This window comes from Cervus canadensis, chromosome 22, assembly GCF_019320065.1.
Source record: "Cervus canadensis isolate Bull #8, Minnesota chromosome 22, ASM1932006v1, whole genome shotgun sequence".
NCBI classification, from domain to species: Eukaryota; Metazoa; Chordata; class Mammalia; order Artiodactyla; family Cervidae; genus Cervus; species Cervus canadensis.
The window spans coordinates 8,813,486-8,833,838 of NC_057407.1; the positions used below are offsets into that span (position 1 = coordinate 8,813,486).

The 20,353-nt window shown below is 48.5% G+C and overlaps 1 long non-coding RNA gene across 1 annotated transcript; it reads right to left on the minus strand.

The window, feature by feature from the left end:
• Positions 1–13,772: 13,772 nt before the first annotated feature.
• On the minus strand, positions 13,773–17,660 carry LOC122424257. The gene is made up of 3 exons (XR_006264367.1): positions 17,604–17,660; positions 16,473–16,780; positions 13,773–16,092 (listed from the first exon to the last, which is right to left on the minus strand). It is a non-coding gene; the product is annotated as an uncharacterized LOC122424257 (long non-coding RNA).
• Between the last annotated feature and the right edge of the window lie 2,693 nt (positions 17,661–20,353).

Below are 20,353 nucleotides of genomic sequence, written 5' to 3' on the forward strand. Positions count from 1 at the left end.
TAGTTGTGGCACGCGAACTCTTAGTTGTGGCATATGGGATCTAGTTCCCTGACTAGGGATCAAACCCAGGTCCCCTGTGTTGGGGGCATGAAGTCTTAGCCACTGGACACCAGGGAAGTCCCCTGAGAAACTTTTCACTTCCTAAATGACTGGTTTATTATAAAGGAATATAACTTAGGAACAGCCAGATGCAAGAGGTACCCAGGTCGGAGTATTGGGGAAGGGGCTTAAGCTTCCATACCTTCTCTTCGAACACCACTCTTTTAGGACCTCCACGAATTCACCAACCCAGAAGCTCTCCGAACCCCTCCTTCTGAACTTTTATGGAGACTGTTTTACACAGATGGAATCTATTAAATCTCTGGCAATTGGTTCAACCTCCAGCCCCTCTCCCCTCCCCAGAGTTCAAGGGGGCAGAATGAAAGTTCCAGCCTCTAATCACCTGGTTAGTTTCCCTGGCAACCAGCCTCCATCCATAGGTGCTTTCCAAAAGTCACTTAGTTAACATAAACTCGGGTGTGGTTGACCAGAGTTTGTTATGAATATCAAGATATCTTTATTGCTCTTTCCGCTTAGGAAATTCCAAGGGATCTAGGAACTCTGTGCCAGGAATGGAGACTGGAGACGAAGACCAAATATACATTTATTATAAATCACAATAGTACAGTGAAGAGTTTCACTGGGAGCTGGGATTTCAAACAAGTATAGAGCAGGATTTTACTTGCCAAACTTACCGAAGTTATAGCTTATCTTCCTGAACTTTCTCAGTGGTAGAGTTCGGAGTCAGCATTAAGCGTTCTTAGTACTCCTTTTTTTAAGTTGTATACTACATATAGAATAAAATGAACCATTTTAATCATGTTTAAAGTCTACAGTTCAGTGGCACCATCCATCTCCAGAACTTTTTCACCATCCCATACTGAAATTCTGTACCCATTGAACAATAACTCTCCAGTTCCTCTGCCCCACCCACCTGGTAACCATTGTTCTACCTTCTATGTATGATTTTGACTACTCTGGGTATCAAACATAAGCAGAATTGTACTGTATTTTTTTTTGTGTGTGTGACTGGCTTATTTCACTTGGCATATGTCTTCAGCATTCATCTGTGTTATAGCAAGTGTTAGAACTGCATTCATTTTTAAGGCTCAATGATAATATTCTGTTGCATTTAATGATTTTTTTCCCCCCGCAAGGAGATCTTAATTCTCCCATTAGGGATAAATCCCAGGCCCTCGGCTGTGGAAGCATGGTGTCCTAACCACTGGACCACTAAGGAAATACCAAATGCTTTTTGATAAAAATGATTCTTTTATGAGCATCCTTATAGCGAATATTTCTTGATGCTTCAGCATTGACATGCCGAATCCTTCTACCTCTGCCAGTGCCTCAGTTTCTCTCTACAATGAAATGGCTCACTTGGGTCTTCCTTATGGCTATGACTGTGGCTTTTGCCTTCCTTGAAGTCTTAGGCCCTGACTCCCTCTCTCCTTATGCAGGAGTGGGAGATTGTGAGTTCTCTAGACAGGGAAGGGATATAACTTTGAGCAGCACCTTTTCTTGGCCTGGAAAGCCCATCATAAGGGGTGGATAAGCACAGTATGATAAACATAAACAGTAATATTGTACTATCATTATAATTATGATAAATGTTGCTATATCAGCAAACATATTGCAATATATAGATGTATCCAAGTAACATCTTATATACTTTAAACTTATATAATGTTATACATAAAGTTTATTCAACTAAAAAAATTTCTTTTTTTTCATTTTTTCTTTCAACTAAAAAAATTTTCATACGAAAAATAAAAGGGGGGGCACAGTTTAAGGAGATGAACTCAGGGAGTCTGAAGCCATAGCTAGGAGCACACATCTGACACTCTCATCACGACAGGCCACATCCCTCCCTGTTCAAGCAGGTTGGCTGAAAATCACTTCCAGGCATTTCTCCTGGCACATATCACCCCAGAACCCAGCTAGAGATCAGCACTGATGTCAGTGGGGATCCCAGGCTACCGGCACTCAGGTCCAAGACCCTGCCTGCAGAGAGGAACATGGCAGTCTGGTCTGGCTCTTCCGGGCACCCAGGGGAGACAAACACTGCCAGAGGCTTGGTTAACAGTTTATGTATGGGAGGAAGCCCCTGCTCCAGACAACGTGCCTGAGATCCCATGATGGGATACGGCAGGCACCCACGTTCTGTACCGGCCTGTCCCAGACCTGAGACCCACGGGTGGGCTCAGCAGCCTTCCTTAAAAGTGTGGGAAAGAATATGATGCTGTACACACCAGCATCGCTTTGTAGCTGGGCTCCAGTCCAAGCTCCTTCGTGATGAGCTGTGAGGTCTTCGGATGAAGTACCAGAACAACAGAACTCAACATGCCCTTGGGAAGTAGAATCAAGGCTCATCACCGGCATCATCATGTTTCAGCCTTGTTGGAAGGGAGAGCAGGTTGACCAGGAGAGGTTGTGGGTTTTGTCATTCATAACACGCAAAAAAACAGAGAAGACCAATGGAAAGGAACCTAGCGGACAGGAGCAGAGAGCTGCTTCCCTGGCTGCTGTGGGACTGGGGGGGCAGGTCACACACTCGCCAGTCCCGTCCCATTCTCAGCAGTCAGAAGCAGCTCTTGTCCAGGTCACTTGCTCAAACTGGGGACTCGCCTGCCCAGTTCAGTCTGGAAAGTCACTGAGGAAGACCCTGATCAGCCTATGGGCAAGAAAAAGACCCACACTTTGTTCCAAGGTAGAACCAAAGGGGGCTGTGCTTTGTGTGATTCCTCTAGCTCCTCCCTGGGTACCAGGGATGTTATTCACATCATCAGGAATGAAGCACTGTACATGGAGCTAAAGCACCTGACCGTGAGCACTGGCGTGGTCTGTTAGCAGGCAGTGACCTTGAGCAAGTCTGTTAACCTCTATAAACCCCAAGCTGCTCATCTATAAATCAAGCAAAGGGTTAGTGAGAGGGTCAAGGGAGATAACACGTGAAAGCACATTGTCAATGACCCAATTCTACACGAATGACAGGTATCGTGGAAAAAAAAAGTGAAAAAATAAAGTAAAAGTGTCAGTCATTTAGTTGTGTCCAAGTCTTTGTGACCCCATGGACTATAACCCGCCAGGCTCCTCTGTCCACGGAATTCTCCAGGCACCAATACTGGAGTAGGTCGCCATTCCCTTCTTCAGGGGGTCTTCCTGACCCAGGGATCAAACCTGGGTCTCCTGCATTGCAGGCAAATTCTTCACTGTCTGAGCCAACAGATAGGTGTTATTATTATTAAATAGTTCCAGTGGTCTTCCTTGGTGGTCCAGTGAATTAAGACTCTGGGCTCCGTAAGCAGAGGGCATGGGTTCCATCCCTCATTGGGGAAGATCTCGAGTGCTGCATGGCCAAAACAAAGCACCGAATAACTCCATGGCCAGAGGTTCTGGATTCTGGGATTGTCCTCACCTTTACCTAGAGTAAGTCCCTTCACTCTCTGCCTATTTAAACAGTTGGGCTAGAGGAGTTTCTCAGTTTGATCCAGTCTGATGCTCAATGGGATCACGGTGGGAAAGGCAGGGGTTGTGAACCCTGTGTGGGAGGACCCCACACAGCAAATGGGCAGCAGCCACCAGTGCTGGCTGAAAGGCCTCAGGAAAAGCCCTCACATGGGGGCAGCCTGAGGTAGGGCACCGAGCCAAGCTTCTGGCGGTGCTGGGTTTAAGCAGGGAGGCCTCAGCTCAGCCTCAGTTTCCTGAGCGGGTCCGGGACAAAGCTGGCACGGCAGCCTGGAAGGGCCACTCGGAACAGGCCTGGAGTCTGCAGGCCAGGCAGACATGATGTCATCTGTGCATCTGGAAACCACAGACCCGCCCTCCTGGGTCCCCAGCGGCTCTCAGGCTCTCTGGCCAGGATCCCCGAGTTCCGCTCTCTCTCTCTATCCCCAACCCTTCACATTCCAGGCTTCCAAGGAACTCAGCCTGGACCTCCTGGGCTTCCGTCCAAGCAGCTCCTTCTAAATTCCCCCACCCCCTCGTCCCTTGGGAGTAAACAATATAACTTTAAACAAAGACCGCTGCCTCAGCCTTGAGGAAAATACTGGGCCGGATTCAGCGCTCTGCTGACTGTTTATTTCTTCCTACCCACGCTTTCTGCCAAGATAGAACCTGAGGGACCGTGTTTATCGCCATCCCCTCTCCCCTGCCCGGGGCTTCCAGGCCCTGGACATGGTGCTCACGTTTCCCAAGGTTCACACGAGCGCAGCGGGAATGTGTCAGGTCCGAAACTTGGCTGCTCGATCCCAGCCCCACCCTCTCGTTACCTGGCGAGTCTCTCAGCCTCTCTGAACCTTAGTTTCTTGGTCTGCAAAACGGGGCCAATAATACTGACATCACACGGATGCTGTGAGGGTGTGTCACTCAGGGCCGGGCCAGCGGCTGCACGTGGTGGGTGCCCAACATCCACGACCTTCCTGTTCTCCTCTTCCCCTTTCATCAGACCATGCTTCTCACTTCCCTGGAGGGTGGTCCAAGTTCCCACTGCTGGGCCCCACCACCAGAGCATCAGTTCTGATTCTGCCATTCAGATTTCTGATTCAGCAGTTCTGAGATTTACATTTCTAACAAGCCCCCAGGGGCTGCTGCTCCGGTGTTTCAGAGGGTAGTCTTTGAGAACCACTGTACACAGCCCAAGTCTTCTCCCCTGTGAGGAGGAGGTGGAAGGTCTCTACTCTGAGCCTGGCATACAGGGGAGCTCCAGGATGGACTTGGCAAAAGTGAAACACTTCAAGTATTTATTATGTATAATTGGCATATCAAAAAATCCACCCATTTCAAGTGTGCACATTGATAAGCTTTAGTGACATTTGCAGAATTGTGCAACCATCTCCACAATCCGGTTTTAAAACATTTCCACCACTCCAAAAAATTCCCCCAGGGCCATCTGTGGCCAATCTGTGTCCACTCCAAGCCCAGGCCACCACTAATCTGCTTTCTGTCTCTAAGTTTTGCTTTTTCTAGAAATCTCATATACACGGACTCAACAATTTGTGGTCTTTTGTGTCCGGCTTCTTCTGGTCAGCATAATGTTTTTGAGGGTCATCCATGCTATAGCACATGTCAGAGTTCATTCCTCTTTACTGCCTGGTACTAGTCCACTGTGTGGGTGCAACACAGTTGGTTTATTATCTTGCTTCCCAGGTGGCGCAGTGGTAAAGAATCCGCCTGCCATGCAGGAGACACGGGAGACACAGGTTCGATCTCTGGGTTGGGAAGATCCCCCGGAGTAGGAAATGGCAACCCACTGCAGTACTTTTGCCGAGAAAATTCCATGGACAGAGGAGTCTGGAGGGCTACTGTTCATAGGGTCACAAAGACTCGGACACAACTGAGTGACTGAGTGCAACGATGGACACCTGAAGTGTTCCCAATTTTTGAGTTATTATGAATAATGCTGTTATGAGCTTTCCCATACTAGCCCTTTGTGTGGACATGTGCCTCCAAAGCTGTCCTTAGAGGTAAACCATAATTTACCAAGTCTCTCTTCCCGAGTCCTCAGGGTGTCTGCCGCCAATACTGTTAGTGACTAAGGGCAAAAGGGAGGGCCAGGCTCTCCTGCCGGCAGCTAAGACCAAACTTGGACTCCTCCTCAGGCCTTGTCTCCCTGCAGCCTCACCTTACCCACTGGTGATCGCTCTCCCCCGCTATTACCCCAAATGTCATGCCTTGATTTAGAACTGGTGATTAAAGGATTTTACCTTTCAGTTAAATTAAACTGCTCAAAGCAGCCAGCAGGGAAGGGAATGAAAACAGGATTGACCCAGATTTCTTGATAGTCCTGGAGTGTCTCATCCCTCCTGAGCATCACCGGGCCTAGGTGTCCCCATGGATGCAGCAGAGTCTGGTCCAAAGGGAGCATCCTGTGTATATGCACAGCGGTCAGAGCAAACCGAGGACCCAAACGCTGGCCTTCTAATCCCAACACCCCTGATTCTGGCTGCTATTCGGCTCCCCTGGTTTGGCTGACTTCATATCTGACACAGGGGGCATCCCAGCTGCTGTACAGGAAAGTATTTTTCCTCTCCACTCCCGAATCCTTACATCTGCCACACAAGGGGGACACCAAAGCTGTTACCCTGGACACATACACTGTCCCTTGCAAGGGCCCCAGAGGAATCAACAGAGCAAAGGCTGATTGGCTGAGGCCCTTTGCCCTGAGCCAGATCCCCTTCTCCCGCTCCAGGAAACCTCTTCTGTGTCCAGGTAGTTTCTGGGCTCAAATCTTAAGCATTTGGGAGAGGAGGTTCTGGCCTCAGAGTTCAAAGATCTGGGCTTGCATTCCTGTGCGGACTTGGGCTCTTTCCTATGATGAAGGTGATGTTTTTCACCCCGCCAGCCTCCGGGTGCAGATGAGATAAGAGGTAGAGATCGGTTGCCTGCAGCTGCTCTGGCGACCCATGTGGGATATGCAGGCCCCAGGTCAAAGAGATTCAGAGAGACGTAAAGATTTCACTGCTGGCACCAGTGTGGGTAGAAACAAGGACCCTTTCAGGGAAACGGGCTCTCAGGAAACTGCCATCCTTGACTTGCTCTCTGGATTTGTCAAGTCAAACGGTGGCCCTGCCAGGAGTCATAGAGATGCATCAGAATGGTGGATTATAGTTGTGTTTTTATGTAGTAATAAGAGGCTGGGTGACAGGTTGGAAAATGTCTGTGCATACAGTGCAGATGCTGAAACTGAAGCTCCAATACTTTGGCCAACTGATGCGAAGAGATGACTCATTGGAAAAGACCCTGATGCTGGGGAAGATTGAAGGCAGGAGGAGAAGGGGACGATAGAGGATGAAATGACTGGATGGCATCACCAATTCAATGGACATGAGTTTGAGTAAACTCCGGGAGATAGTGGAGGACAGAGGAGCCTGGTGCTCTACACTCCATGGGGTGAACAATAGTAACAACAATAGTGCAGGATGGATCATAACAAGTAGCTGAGAATGAAGGCCTGGAGTGTGAATCCTAGCCCTGCTACCTACTAGGTGTGTGACCTTAGGCAAATTACTTAACATCTCTGGGCCTCAGTTTTCTTATCTATACGGTGGAAATAATCATCTTACAAGGTTACAGTGAAAGTCAAGTGAGAGAATGTTTGTGAAATTCTCAGCTCATTGTGTGCTGTGCTTAGTCGCTCAGTCGTGTCCGACTCTTGCAACCCCACAGACTGTAGCCCGCCAGGCTCCTCTGTCCATGGGATTCTCCAGGCAAGAACACGAGTGGGTTGCCATTTCCTCCTCCAGGGGATCTTCCCAACCCAGGGATCGAACCCAGGCCTACCCCATTTCGGGCAGATTCTTTACCAGCTGAGCCACAACGGAAGCCCAAGAATACTGGAGTGGGTAGCCTATCCTCCAGCGGATCTTCCTGACCCAGGAATTAAACCAGGGTCCCCGGCACTGCAGGCAGATTTTTTACCAACTGAGCTATCAGGAAAGCCCATCAGCTGACAGTAAATGTATCGTTAGCTGATAGTAAATGTGTCAAAAGTGGCACTTTTCTTGTTTATACTTTATTTATTTATTTATTTTTTATACTTTATTTTTAATAAAGCACTTACTGGGACTTCCCTGGTGGTCTAGTAGCTAAGACTCCATACTCCCAATGCAGGGAACCCAGGTTTAACCCCTGGTCAGGGAAACTAGATCCCACATGTCACAACTAAAACCCAGCACAGCCAAATAAATAACAAGAAAAACAAATAAGGGGGGAAATTATTGTAAATGAAGTATTCTGGGAAAAAAAAAAAAGCATTTCCTGAGTGCCTGCTATCCGTTCGATCATCCATTGGTTTGTTCATTCATTTGTTCATCTAGTCAACAGAAACCTTCAAGTGTCAACAATGTGCCATAATCTATGAAATGCACTAGAAATAAAAATAGTACAGTGCTGGGACTTCTCTGGTGGTGCAGTACATAGGAATCCACCTGCCAATGCAGGGGACAGGGGTTCAATCGCTGGGCGAAGATTCTACACGCCAAGGAGCAACTAAGCCCATGGGCCACAACTACTGAAGCCCACCCTCCCTAGAGCAGCACACCTCAACTACTGAGTCTGCATGCGGCAGCTACTGAAGCCTGGGCACCTAGAGCCCGTGCTCTGCAACAAGAGAAGCCACCGCAATGATAAGCCTGCACATGGCAAGGAAAGGTAGCACCCGCTTGCCGAAACTAGAGAAAGCCCACGCACAGCAAAGACGACTCAGTGCAACCAAAACATAAGTAAACTTTAAAAACTAGTACAGTGCTGGACCATTTTTAAAGCTCTTTTCCATGCATTGCCTTGTTTTACCTTCTTACTACTTTCAGTCTGAAGATAGGAGAACAGAGGCTCTGAGGATGTGGTGATTTGTCCAAGATCCCGACTAAACGGTGGCACAACAGCCTCCAATGAATGTTTTCAGACATACAATGCATTTTACTTTACAGGACACTTCACTGCTGGAAGGACAGGGTCATTAATAAATGAGTAAGACTGGGCCTCTCCCCGCCAGTCTCCACAGTCTGTGCTCCCAGGACACAGGACGCCTCCCCTCATTGTAGTCTTTTCCCCTCGGCCCTACTGGAGTCGCTGGTTCTTTTTTTTTTTTTTTTTGGGAGTTGCTGGTTCTGATTCATCTCCGTATGCCAGGAGGAGCCTGCCCAGAACACAGTATGGCCTCTGCATGATGCCTGTGTCCAGCTGGGTTCTCAGCTGCCAATGCCAATGGGCAGGGCCCAGGGCCCAGGCGGTGCCCCAGCTGTAAAGAGGCTGAGAAAGCTTAGGTCTGGCTTCTACCTGGAGGAGCGGGACTGAGTGGGGAGTGTTCAGAGGTTCTGGGAAGCCACAGAGCATGCCATGGGTGCTGTGTCCTGGCCTGAATTTGATTCTGCCTGGCTGGGGAGACCTATAAACATTTATCCTAATTAAAGAGTAACTCTACTTTTTGCCTCAGTGCCTCTATGGGGGCTCAGGGTCAGGATCTAAGGCTTCTGTGTTCAGACAGAGTCCTGGCCAAGGAGGCCTTTGAGCTGGTCCTGGACAGAAGGCCTTACTCTGCACAGTCACGGAGACACATGGGCTCCTGGCCCTGCCCCAGCCACGTGCAGGGGCAGGACTCACTGGCATCTGGCCACTCCCAGGCGAAGTGGGAGCCTCAATACCTAGAGGCCCGTGCAGCTCCTGCCTAGACACCAGCGTTGGGAGGCGTCATCGAGTCTGACACTGAGCGTTCCACTAACAGCGCCCAGCTAAGCTGCAGGTTCTGGGGGTGATCCCGTTCCCCACCCTAAAAAGTACACAGCTCCTCTGCCCAGCTCAGTTTCTCTAAGGCAAACACTGTTGAGAATACGGACAGCCACAGAAACACGAAGATAATAAGTAAGAGAAATGGTAGCTATGATAAACTATGATAAGCTATGATAAACATGATATAGTCACATGGCCAGGGTTTCTCTGATAGCTTAGCGGGTAAAGAATCTGCCCACAAAAAAAAAAAAAAAGAATCTGCCCACAAAGCAAGAGTTGCAGGTTTGATCCCTGGGTTGGGAAGATCCCCTGGAGAAGGGAATGGCAACCCACTCCAGTATTCTTGCCTGAAAAATCCCATGGACAGAAGAGCTTGGTGGGCTACCATCCATGGGGTCACAAACAGCTGGACACGGCTGAGCACACAGTCGCAAGGCCAAACCCATGAGAGAACAGAGGAGAGATGATTAATGCTGCCCAGGGGCCTGAGAATGCTGGGGAGGAGGACTGGGCCCGGTGAGAAGGACTGGCAGAAATTTGCTATGCAAAGCATGGGAAAGAAAGGTGTTTCACAGGAGGGAACAGTGGGCTGTAAACAGGCAAATCACTGAGGCGCGCTGGGGATGGACAGGAGGCAGGAAGCAGGCAGGAAAGGCCACTAGGGCAAACCGGAACATGAGACCTTGCCGTGACCTTCAGACAGAGACCAAGCTGCCTGGGAAGTTGAGGCTTCTTGCATTTGAAAGGAAAAAGAGTTCGGGACTTCCCTCGTGGTCCAGTGGCCAAGACTCAAGAACCCAGTGCGGGGGACCCAGGTTCGATCCCTGTTCTGGGAACTAGATCCCATGTGCTACAACAAGGACCTGGCGCAGTCAAATCAATCCATAAACATTTAAAGGGTGTGCTTAAACCTGGGTTGCTGCTCTGGACCGCCGTAGCGCCATCCAAGGTCACCGAGCCCAGCACCTTGAACGGGTCACCCATCACCGATCCCCCAGACTGAGGCTTCTCAGCAGCAGCGCCCATGTGCCTAGTGCCTGCCGCTCAGTGAGAGCTGTTAGATGAAGCTTGCTGCAAAGGATTCTTCCGGTTGTCTCCTGGCTGCAGCCAACACCTCAGGAAGTAACTCCTGGTCTCTCTGGTTCACCAAAGTCACGGGGAGGGGATGGGGCCCCCCTCCACTTCCATGGTGCCGCCCAGGAGTGACAATGCGGCTGGAGCCCCCAGGCAGCTGAGTCAGGGCGGGGGAAGGCTTCCTGGAGTAGGAGAGCCAAGAGCCTAGGTTTCCCCACGAGGCGGGGGTGGGGCGCGGGCTGGGAGTGGGGGGAGGGGTGGGGCTCGGGAGTAAGGAGGGGTCTGGGGGGGTCACCTGGAGAGGGCTCTCGGGGGAAGGAGGTGGCCCCACCTCTCAGGGCTCTGTTCCCCCTGCGCTTCTCCTGCCTCAGCAGGCTTGCCCGAGGTGGTGGGTGTTGAGAGAGGGTGGAGGGAACGAAGGAAGCAGCCCTCCCTGAGCCGGTGTGTGGACCAGACCCTCTGGAGCTATGCGCCAGCCTCAGCTGTTACTTGTGACTTCCAGCCCCTCCAGGCCTGTTTGTTTTTGCTGTTTAGTCGCTAAGTCGTGTCTGACTCTTCTGCGACCCCATGGACTGTAGCCCACCAGGCTCTTCTGTCCCTTGGATTTCCAAGGCAAGAATATTGGAGTGGGTTGCCATTTCCTCCTCCAGGAGATCTTTACAACCCAGGGGTTGAACCCACCTCTCCTGCATTGGCAGGCAGATTCTTTACGCCTGAGCCACCTGGGAAGCCCCCAGGCCTATTTACCTGTCTGAACAATGGGTTCAATAGTGGGGTTTCCTGAGGGCTCCATGGAAGGTGATTTTTGCTGCTCTTTGGATTTTGTCTGTTGTTTCCGAGTTCTGTGGAGGTTGAGAGATGAACCCACTGGACCCTCTGTGTTGGATTCACAATAGTCAGATCTGGCAATTTTGAGCACTTACTGGATCTGTCCTAAGTTCCTTATGTGTATTAGTGTCATTTCGTTCTCACACCACCCTGCTATTAGCTGTGTTTTGCAGATAATGAATGTGAGCTTTCCATCCACCCATTCCCTCACCCAGCACGGCTCATCAGATGCCCGGTGGCCTGGGCTCCGGGTCAGCCCACACTCGTCAGCACACCTGGCTTCCCGAGCCAGCCAGATGTCTGGGCAGGCCTTGCAGCTCCCAGACCTGTCGTCGCACCCTCTTTCGGCCCCGCCTGGCCACTTTTCCTACTCACCTGGCTAGCTTGGTGGCTGCCAAGGCTTGTCAAGCTCCCCCCCCCGCTCCCACAACCCACTTGTTTGGGTGCCGGCAAATGCCAGGCTGGTGAGCAGCCCTAGCTTCCACCGGCCCAGCTGCCCTCAAGGTGCAGGGTAGGCGTGGGGCAGGGAGTAGGGGAGAGACAGGGTGTCTCCCAGGCTGGGAATTGCCGAGATGGAACTGCAGCTGAATCACAGCATTAACTCACCCAGAATTGTGTGTGTCAGTCGCTCAGTCGTGTCCGACTCTCTGTGACCCCAAGGACTGTAGCCTGCCAGGTTTCTCTGTCCTTGAGATTCTCCAGGCAAGAATATTAGAGTGGATGCCATTCCCTTCTCCAAAGGATCTTCCCAACTCAGGGGTTGAACTCGGGTCTACTGCACTGCAGGCAAATTCTTTACCATCTGAGCAACCAGGGAAGCCCAGAACTGGGGCTCAGGAAAACAAACACCTATGCGTGTCCAGGGAGAGACCCAGCATCCCTGGAACATGAGTGGCCAGGAGGTGTCCTCTGCCCAGGTGCGGGCACAATTTATTTCCCTCTCTGAACTTCAATCAGGTGTTCCCAACTTCTCCTCTTATTCTGACCAGTTGTTCAGAACCCAGCATGAACCCAAGGAAGAAAAGGCAAGGGAGAGTTTCCCCGGATAAATTAGAAAGTGAAGTCTCATGGGAATTGAGAGGTGTTTCAGTCACCTAGAAGTGGCTTCTGGGCTCAGGGAGCTGAAGCCCAAATCCAGAACTGACAGTCTTAGGAAGGCGGCTTGGACGTGGGAGGACAAAGTCAGGGAACTGAAGCACAAACATCAACTCCCACCTCTGCAGTCTGTGGCCAAGTAAGCACAAGTGACTCACCTATTGATGAGCATGAGTGTCCTCATCCCTGAGATGGGAGCAACCCCACGGCGTGAGGATCAAGCGAGGATGACCACAGAGGAGAGAAACCAGCATCCGCAAAACCAGTCCTCAGCAACCCAGCTCCACAGGAAAAGGGCTATGAGCAACTAGGTTTGGAAAACACTCTCTCTGCTCTGGAAATGTGTCCCACAGGTGAGGGATTTGGAGAAGCCCTGTAATAAGGAAAGTACGTGGAAGTTGTTTTAACACCAGGTTTCCCCAGCTTGGCCCAGGAAGGAAGCATTCTGTGGGGGTGGCGCTCTGAGTGCCCTGTATGCACGCGTCAGGTGGCCATGGTGTTTGGAAAAGGGCGAGTTGTCCACTTTCGTGGGGGAGAGGAGTCGACTAAGAGAAGGGTGGCAGCAGCCTGGAAATCGGGTGGGCCTTCAACACGCTTCTACACGGTGGGTGGAAGTGGGCACGAACACAGCTGCACGGAAGGCAGGTGGACCAGGCCGATTGAAATGTCAAAGTCTCCACCGCTTGGTCTCTAGGAACAAATCCACTTCTAGGAACTTATCCTGCCTAACTGCTTGCACTGAACTGTAGGTACAAGAATCTTCACTGAAGTATCATGTGTTAATACTAAAAGGGAAAAAAAAAAAGTGAACAATTGAGACATCCAGCCCTAGGGGAGCATTTGAGTGATGACTGTCTATGCATATGGCAACCATGCATATGGCAGCCTGGGCCGTTACCATGGATACAGCACAGCTGCGCACTCTGATGGGCAAGACTTCCCAGATGTGCACTTCAGCAGAAAAAGAACTTTTTCTCCTCTCTCTCTTTATACACACACACACACACACACACACATATAATATACATATGTCTGGCTTTTTATATTCATGAGTAACACTTCAGTGAACATTCTTGTATATATACCTCATGTAAGTATTTACAGAGGAATAAATTCCTAGAAGTGAAATTGCCATATCAAAAAAAAAAATTTTAATTCATGTTGATGCTTGGCAGAAACCAACACAATATTGTAAAACAATTATCCTTCAATTAATAATAAAGAAAATTTAATTATAAAAATTGTTAATTTTATAAGTGTGTATATATATAGAGAGAGATAAATGTAGACATACAGATATGGATGCATGTATATATGCATATATTTAGTGTAATATGTATATATACATACATGTACTATATAGGTAGATACTTATATACAACCTACATATACAAAGATATAAGTGTGTGTATATATACAAATAGAAATGACACACATCCATATTCATATGTACCAGATATTATATATTATAAGTACATAGAAAAGTGTCCAGAAAGGGATACGACAAACTTAACAGAGGCTCTCTCTTCAGAAGGACATGTGTGATTAGGAAGAAGGGTGGGAAGGACAATGACACTTAACAGCATTACCATCCTGTTTTTATTTTTTACAGTGAACCAATTTCAAAAATAATGAAATTGTCTCTTTTTTTGCCAAGTCATGCAGCATGGAGGATCTTAGTTTCCCAACGAAGAATCGAATCTGGGTCCCCTGCACTGGAAGCATGGATTCTTAAACACTGGACCACCAGGAAAGTCCCAAGATGTCTTTAAGAAAAACCACTAAAACTAGACTGAGGAGGATGGCTTTGCTTTGGCAGCCAACTCAAAGCCTTTGTTTTTTTGTAACCTGAAGCCATGGGTGTTTGTTATGAATATAAGCATCAAATGACTATTGGATCTCAAGATTCATTGCTTTTGGTTTCAATATAAAAATCACTTTTTTTGGTTTGTATTTGAAAAACACCAAAGATGGCAATAATATGAAACACACCACTTACAAGAATATATTGAAAGACAGATGTCAGAGCTACCTTCGTTAACCTGACTAGTCTTCTCTCTGAAAATAACACTCCTAACAGTCTCTAAGGAACAGGGTGGCGCAGGTTCTGAGTGGAAGTCTTGTGAGGCTGTGGGGCACTCTCAGAGTCTGTCTGTGATGCGTTCATGGTCCCTGGTCTCTGGAGCACACAGTCTAGAGGGGGCATGTGAGCCAGCAATGCCCACCTACCCTGTTGCCACACTCACATCTGTGTATTGACCACTGTGCTTGGTCCCCAGGCCCTGTTGCATTACTGACCTTCTGGGATTCTTTCCTGTGCTTTTGAAGTGTATCCTTTAGAAGTTCATATAGTTCGGTTTTCTTGGTGGGGAACTCACTGTTTTTGTTTATCTGTGATTCTCTTCCTTTCACTCTCATTCTTGCAAGGTGGTTTTGCCAGTTACACATTCCAACTTGACCATCTATACTTTGTGGACAGCCTCCTCTGGTCTTAAGTCTCCCATTGTTGCTGGTGAACAGCTGTTAAATTGTCCCTGTGTTAAGTGCTCTGACTTTCAATCCAGAATGAGCCCTAGATCCTCCGTCTTTGGTATTCTGCCCACATTATGTGCCCAGCTGTGGCTTTCATCTCATTTACTCTGTTTAGGATTCATGGGTTTTCTTGATTTTGTGGATTCAAGTTTTTCATCAGGCACTCTTCCTTTAAAAATTAAATTTCTTCCATTTTCTCTATTCTTTCCTTTGGGGACTCAAATTTGATGTAGTGAGACCTTTTCATTATATTCTGTATCTTTTCTCTTTCTGCCTCTTTCCTACTCTCCTCATCAGTATAAGTACAATAAACATCTGTCTTACTGTTACATTCTAAAGAATTTTCTGGCATATTTCTCCAGTGCATTGTCTCTTCAGTTGGGCAATTTAATTCATCTGTAATTTAACTCATCAACTGAGTTTTAGATTTCAATAATTATATTATTCATTTTTACAAGAATAAATGAATTCTCTGGAAAAGAAGGGCATTCCTCGGGGGTGTCAGTAAAGGTGAGAACAGGGGTACAAGGAAGGGAGAGGAGTCCTGGGTCAGAGGGATGGGGGTGCTGTCCAAGCCCATTCTTTATTAAGACCTCTGCAGCCAATTTCATGGATGCCTGGGGTGCGAGAGCATCCAGGGGTACCAGGAGGGAGAGGACTAGGAAGACCCAGCCTAGGGTGTGTGGATTTGAACCTCCCCATTTTTAACCCAAGATCTCAAAGGACTTCGTGATTCTGGTCCATTGGACTGTCAAGTTAATGCAAGTAATCTTGGAAACAGTGGTAACAAGACCGAACTGGAACAAGCTTCTGTGCTCTTATGGGCTTCCCTTGGGGCTCAGCTGGTAAAGAATCCTCCTGCAATGTGGAAGACTTGGCTTCGATCCCTGGGTTGGGAAGATCCCCTGGAGAAGGGAAAGGCTACGTACTCCAGTATTCTGGCCTGGAGAATTCCATGGACTGTATAGTCCATGGGGTCACAAAGAGTCAGACACGACTGAGTGACTTTCACTTTGGCTAATTATAGACCACTCCAAAGTGTGACCCTCCTGGCTTGGCTTTTGTTGAGTTTGAAGATCCTGGAGATCCAGCTGATGCTGTCTGAGAGCTAGACGGAAGAACACTGTGGCTGCGGAGGAAGAGAGGAACCCTCAAATGGTGAAAAGAGAAGCAGAAACCGTGGCCCACCTCCTTCTTGGGGTCGTTGCCCTCCAGATGATTACAGGAGGAGTCCTCCATCTCCATGCACATCTCCAAGATGGAGATGCTTCTCCTGCAGCAGGAGCAGGTCCCTTTCTAGAGACAGGAGAAGAGAGAGATCACTGTCCCAGGAGAGAAATCACAAGCTGTCTGGTTCTATCTACATCTTTCTAGACCTAGCAGGTCTAGGTCAAATGAAAGAAAATAGACCTCTGAAGTCCAGAAAGGCACTCAGCTAGTCAGGGGCAGAGCTAGGACTGAAACATAGGCCTTCTTATTTCTTGGTTAGGGTCTAGCATTTGGTCAGGACCACCCAAGAGGGAAGGGATTAGATACTGAAAAGACTGAGATGGATTCCAGTACGTGTCATCCAAAATAAACTACGAATGAAGTACAGAGAGACCCAGCAAAGATCAGTTGTTCTTCCATGACTACTCTGACGTATTTATTTTAAAAAGTATACACCGATAACCCACCTGAATCCTCCTCTTTTTGTTTCCCCTTTTGGTGCCCCTGCTTTGTGGTACACGAAACACACTTTCAAACTAGGCTGCTAGGAATTGCAGCCTGAAAAGGGAGCCACAGCTTCGCCTGCACTGGAGCAGGCAGGACGGCCTTGAATGCAGCTGGAAGCCAGGGAGCGGTGGGGGGGCTCCCGGAGACCCGCAGCTCCTCCCAGTCGCTGATTCCGGGAAGAGCGGCTGGAAGGCAGATGCTTGAGGAGGCTAACGTTGGAGCACCGTCGCCACCTGGTGGTGTAGCCTGGTTATTGCCGCCATCACGCCTACAAGCCCAGAGAAAGAGAACAAAGGAAATGTGGGCGGAGGCGCCAGGCTGGGGGATTTGACTGCCGCGAGAAGAGCTGAACCGCCTTGTCCATCCCTGGAAGGTGCTACCCTCCGAAGAGCTGATCTCCTGGTCCTGAGAGTGTGCAAACAGGGAGCCCTGGGCCTTACACGACTTCCATGGAAGTCATCATGTAAGTCATCACGTGGAAATTAGAAAGACCACAGTTTTGAGATCTTAGAATCATCAAGGTAATCCCCACCCCCTATCCCTGCCGCCAGGTCACTGTCACAGGGGCTGAGAACTGCTCGAGATCACCCAGCTCCAGTCGCTGTTCCCGCCTCCGCCCCCACCTCCGCCCAATGTGGGCAGCCTTTGTTCACCAAGCTCTCAGCGACATTCCGGCCCCAGGCGGCGGCGTTTACCTTATCTCTGTGGCCCTCCCTGGGGGCACTGGGCCTTCGGATCCACGCCCTCTCCCTCCCTCTCTCCCCTCGAGCTGACCTCCCTCCCGCCTCCTGCTCCCCTTCCCTCCGGTCCCCGCCGCCTTCGAGACGTCTGTCTGTCCTACACATGTCCTTTCAACTGCCGTTTGCACGTCTGGGACAAGTTGCTATCATCAGTCTGGATATTTCTCCGGGGCAATCCCCTCGCGTTCACTCCCTGCCCACCCAGAATCTGTACAGTCCACTGTCCTAACCCCCACCCTGTCCACGTAGGAGGGGCTCAGCACTGCTGTCCCCTCCTCCTACCGTGTTTTCTTTCGACATAACATAATACTTATAGGAAAGTCGCAAGAATAGTACAAAGAAGTCCCTTACCCGCTTTGGGGGTGATTTAGTCTCTAAGTCGTGTCCGACTCTTGGGACCCCATGGACTGTAGCCTGTCAGGCTCCTCTGCCCATGGGATTTTCCAGGCAAGAATACTGGAGTGGGTTGCCATTTCCTTCGCCAGGGGATATTCCGGACCCAGGAATCTGAACCCGGGTCTCCTGCATTGAAGGCGGATTCCTGCATTGCAGGCAGATTCTTTATCGACTGAGCTACCACTGAGGTGCCAGAGAAGCCCTCCTCCCTTTACTGAGTCATTTATTTTTAACATTTGCTCTCTTTGCTTTCTTACCTTTTTATGTTTCCATCACACACACAAGCCTTGGAAGTAGGTTACATCATAGTCCTTAACCTTAACTTCAGTGTCATTTCCTGAAAATAAGGATATCCTTATATAATTATAAAATTCAGGAAATGTAACATTGAGACAGTATTTTAGCTTAATCAGTAGTGTGTATTTCAGCTTGGATAATTGTCCCCAAAATGTCCTGTCTAGCACTTTTTGTTTCTGTTTTGTCCCAGACCCAATTCAGGTTCACATATTTCATTTACTTGTCATGTCTTCAGTCTCCTTGAAAAGTTAGCCTCTATTGTGTGTGACACTGATATTTATGAGGGATACAGGTCAGTAATTTTATAAAGTTCCTCAATGCAGATACTTCCTTTCCTCCTGTATTTTTTGCTCTAAGTGCCAAAGGTCTTCCCAGGTGAAAGTGAAAGTCACTTGGTCATGTCTCTTTTCGACCAGCTCCACATTGAAGCAATGTCCCTGCTCACTGCCCTGACCCCTAAACCTCATTCTTACTTCCCTATGTTCAGTGAATGTGTGCCGTCACCTTTGTACCCTTTAGTCTTTCCTGGAATGCCCTCTCCTGAGACTTCTAGGTGAGGCTTAAAAGTCACCTCTTGTATGCTTCCTGTCACACCCCTTGGGTGCCATTTCCTCTGAACCTGTCTTTTATTGTAGCTTCTGTTATACCCAAGCGTTACTCCCAAGGGCTCCTGATCTTCAACTGACTGTTCCATCCATGAGCTTTTTGAGGGAGAGCCTGCATCTTAGAGAACTCACCTCCTTATGTCCAGGGCCTGGCACAATTCAAATGTCTCTTGAATGAGCACATGATCGAAACAGCTCTTTGTGGGCTTCCCTGGTGGTCCAGTGGTTAAGAATCCGCCTTGACAATGCAGGGGACACGGGTTTGATCCCTGGTCCAGGAAGATCCCACACGTCTCTAGGTAACTAAGCCCATGCACCGCAGCTGTTGAGCCTGAGTGCCCCAGAGCCCATGCTCCGCAACAAGAGGCCATTGTGAAGAGAAGCCCCTAGCGAACAGCAAGTACCCAGCGCAGGAAAAAAAACACCCAGCTCTTCTACATAATTCCTCCTTCCCAGTCGACCTGAAGTGGGTATTGGGGTATCCAAATGTTGGGACAGAGGTGGCCACAGGGCACCTCAACAGCCCTTTGTGATCCCTGAGATCAGGCCCCAGAGAGAAGTGGCTTACTTGCAGGTTCCTTTCTGGAGAGGTTGGCCCAGTGAGTCACTACTGACTCATGACCTTCCTGGACAAGTGCCCTTATGTGGTTCAGTGTGAGCGGCAGGCTAGTCAAAACCAGAGCTGCAGATGGACTCTGCAGAGTTACACAAAATGGAGAGACTTCGGTGAAGTTCTAAACATGAAAAACAATTATGTACCTTCCTGCTTAGGAAATAGTCATGCTGGTGAAGGATAATGGTTAGCTCAAGAAGGATGGGGGAAGACTAGAGGGTTTATAACCAGGCTGGGATAGGCAGGGGACTTCAGCCATGCTCTTTATTCTCAAGCTGTGTGTGGAATATGAGTGTTGAATTATTTTTTATACATTCTTATGTCCCAAGGCATCATGCCTGGCACACAGTTGCCCTCTATTTTTTTTAATGTGTTGTTTTGCCCAAGGTTCTCAGTTAACCAGCCCTCAAACTTGTGGGTGCCCACTGTTTACTACTAATGTAAACTGTCTCCATGGAGTGCTTCCAGCTCAAACAAGCAAAATTCAGAGGGCAAGGTGAAAACAGAATCCCACCCTGTCATGGGAGCTTAAGATGAACGTAGATAAGCCTGGGGTTAGATCTTAGCCATGGGCTACAGTTCAGATTTCATTTTATAGGCAATAAAGAACCATTACATTCTCAAGCAAGAATAGTTTGAACTAATTATTCATTTTAGCAAGATGACTGTGACAACAGGCCAGATAGGAGACCAGCTGGCTTTTGCAATAATCCAGAAGTACTGCCTGCTAATTAATTTTTATTTTTGGTTGTGTCACATAGCATGTGGGATCTTAGTTCCCTGATCAGGGATCGAACCTGTGCCCCCTGAAGTAGAAACGTGGAGTCCTAACCACTGGACTGCCAGAGAATTCTCTCAAAGTAAATTTAAAAAGCAATGTGTGGTATGAGGTGAAGAGAAGACTGGCTGAGTAGATACTGAAGCTGTGTCATTGGCAGAAAAGTCTATTTAGTCTACTTTTATATGTCTGAAATTTCTCATTAAAAAAGGTAGGCATCTTATAGAAATCATAAATATACACTGATATGACAAGTAAAAAAACCTTAATTACCAGAATGGATACTTTGTCTTGGCATAAAGTTTTTCATAAATGAATAAAGTACTGTGTCACTTCATATAAATTGGGTAAAAGATAGACCCAAGAAAAATAGCAAATGATACAGAAATAGATGTTGAAGGGTTCTAATAAC